We start from the raw sequence: 3,255 nt of genomic DNA, 5'->3' as shown, positions 1-3,255 counted from the left end.
AAGTTGGTACCTGTTTTGTAAATAAATCAGAGTTGCGGTTTATAGCCGAAGTCTTTAAAATATTTATATTGAAAACTTATTAAAAATTCAGGTTTAAATACCCGTTCATTGTTTCAAATACATTTCTTTGGAAAACATATTTCTTTTATAATATTTTGAAATAAAATATCTGAGCCATCAGATAGCATCTAATGACTATAACTGCAATCTTCCATTCCTCTTTGCTTGTATAGTCTAACCTTTCTTGTTTCCCTGTAACATGGGGGGAAAATACGTCAGCACAAAGCTGGTGAATAACGCTGACTCTAAAATCTCTTTTTCAATACCTTTGTGAAACGAACAATAATACCTTTGTGACTACTCATTGGGCACCCAACTATATTGGGATCAAATTACCCTAAGTACCATGTACAATTAATTATATACACAATATCATTTCTCTGAACAGTCCCGTAGACCTTCAGAGGCATGTTGATGATATGCATGGCCTCGGGAAAATGCCGAGTCACCATGTATGTTTGGATCCAGACACATGTATACTCTTAATCAGAGTGTCCGTTTCTTATTATTGTACACAAAGTTTTTAAGGATAGTAAATCCTATGCAAACATTCAGACTCAGTATAAAAGGTATGGGGCGTATTCACCTTGTCTGTTTATAATCAGTTTCTGATACTGATTCCTGTTTTCTGTTCTCTTCTTCTTGTTTTGTTACCTCGGATCTATAGTACGAGAATAGCCTTTGTATAAATAACTAGATCAGCGATCTAGCTTTATACCTTTAGTCTATTTTGGTATAACTTCAACCTTGATAAAATCATTTGTTTATGTAAAACATTTGGACCTTTAGTCATTTTCTTCATTTACCATTTATATGCTACGTTTCTTCTTCAGGAAGAAAAGTCTATTCTGATTTTCTTCGCTAACAAGAAACATTAATTTCATAATTATAATTTCTTGTATTATATTTCTTAGTCATAAAGAAATACTATTTTGACTATAACCTTTGCTCAAGAAAAGTTATATTATTCTTAATCGTAATCAAGGTTCAGGCTATACCCTCGACTATGGTCTAAGCCATTTATAATAATATAATAATAACTTAGGCAGAACCCTTACCTCGCACGGGTATTCGGAGTTAGATTTCCTAAGTTTATACGGGCAGCACTTCTACTCTATCTGCACGTTTCTCGAGGAGTTCTTGATCCACCTTCCTTAGCACGCAAATCGAGGCAATGTGTAGGTATCACCGGGTCGTGCACGTACTTCGAGACAGAATGTCGGGTTTCTTGAGTGGCACGCACTTCGAGGAAACACCGGGTATTTGGCACGGATTACGATGTGTTATTTATCGAGTCGGAGACACGCAAAACGGTGTTCGGCACGCAAACCGAGGTAGAGAGAGAAAGTTGTTTTAGAGAGAGAGTAGAAATGTGTGTGTGAGAAATTCCGTGAGCCTCCCTATTTATAGCCAAAATTGGATCCCATCGCGATGGGGCTCTTCCTCATGGTCATCGCGTATCGCGATGACACATGTCATCAGGCGTCGCCACGTGGCCTGACACGTCTGCAACGTGTCGCCACGTGGTCTGACACATTCTGCCACGTGTCCTAGCCTGCTGTCACGTGTCACCAGAGTGTGACACGTGTTTCTGAGTCATCACCGCGATGGGCCGTCTTCTTGTACTCATTGCGTAGCGCGATGGGTCCCTGAATATTATTTTTCACCTTTAGCCCCTCATCTTTGATAGCTTGTCATTTCTAGGCTAATTCTCGTCTAAAAATATTAAGGCGGCTCTCAAAGCGGCTCGAGGCGATGCGAGCGTGCGAAGTGCAAAGTGCGCCATCGCCATCGTCCTCGCCCGAGCCCGTGCGGGTGCGCGTCGGGTGCTACGCACCCTCCGCTAGGACCACTTGGTGCATGATATTCATAAAAGAATATAACTATGGAAATTTCTATCTCTTATAAAGAGCTTCCATTTCTTTACCACTTCCAATGTGGGATGGATTCCATTTCCCTTATTTATACCTTAGTGGAATGTTTCCGCTTTCTTACATCTTTCAATGTGGGATGGAATTTCTTTTCATGTAAGTAAACTTTAACTTAGGAAATATTTTTATTTCCTTATTTTTCTTACATTTCCTTATTTAATATTTTCTCATGATTTGACTTGGTATTATTTTTGATCCCTCAACTTTCCTAAGTTGTCAAATTTGGATCAAAATTTTGGGAATGTTACATGCGTGGTTCATTACTTTAACCAAAACGCCGACACCGATGCGCCCTATCCACGAAGGGGCGATGGTACATGCCAAGTTGAGTCGTCTGTGGCCATTTCCTACCTTAGAACCTTACTTTGAAAATTCTGATGGGAGTAAGTTTTTACTTATAACACTCCAGATTTTTTATCTTGTTTTCCTGAGATTCGTTAATTTGAAGGTGAAGGTTCTATTCTTTCTACTCTTCAAGACAAGGTAGGGGGATGATGGTATGTCGGCCAATTGCTCCTCATGACATACCTTTCTTGGAGCGAACGCGGAGCAATTTCTAACTTTCCACCAAACTTAGTCCAAAACCTGTGGTTTCCGAGGCTATGCACGCTCAAGGTGAGGAGTTCATCTAAAAAGGTGAGGACATGCTTCAACCCCGACCTATTACTGCCGCTACTTCGAGCGGAGTGATAGTGCTTCTTTCATCCAGTGAGGAGTCATAATTCTGTGAGAGAGGGTTTACAGTTGATGCTACTGACCTATCACGTTCAACTGTAGGTCTAACCCGCAAGCTGGATTCGAAGACCGCCACTAACCCGTCGACGGATTGCGAGGGTGATCATCGAGTAACTGACGGCACCAACGTTGGGGATGAGGTGCAAGCCGTCGGTGCGGATGGATCGAAAGCGGCCGGCAAGCGCAAAGCTCAACCTACCAAGGCTGCTCCATCCAAAAAGAAGAAGAAGAAAGTGAAAGATATCAGCTTGGAGTCGCGCCTTCACCACCATGATGTTGTGGATACCTCTTTAGGTAACTTTAATCTCTTATATTTATTATCTTCTCAAACAGTAGTGTATCTGATGTATGATTATCATTCCGTCAGTGGTTGTGAAAGACTTTTCTGAGGACGTCTCAGGGTTAAAGGACTCAAGTGCTCCAAAGCTTTCAACCGCACCATCTTCACCACTAAACAATCCTCAGGATCCTATTAACTTGGCGGATACTTCTCCTCTGAAGGAGAGAGAGATTGGTGATCTTGACGCCT

Source organism: Bidens hawaiensis, unplaced genomic scaffold, assembly GCF_021521415.1.
Source record: "Bidens hawaiensis isolate Kalapana, Puna unplaced genomic scaffold, B.hawaiensis_p1.1 tig00022523_1, whole genome shotgun sequence".
Classification (NCBI taxonomy): domain Eukaryota; kingdom Viridiplantae; phylum Streptophyta; class Magnoliopsida; order Asterales; family Asteraceae; genus Bidens; species Bidens hawaiensis.
Note: the sequence above shows the minus strand (reverse complement) of the source record.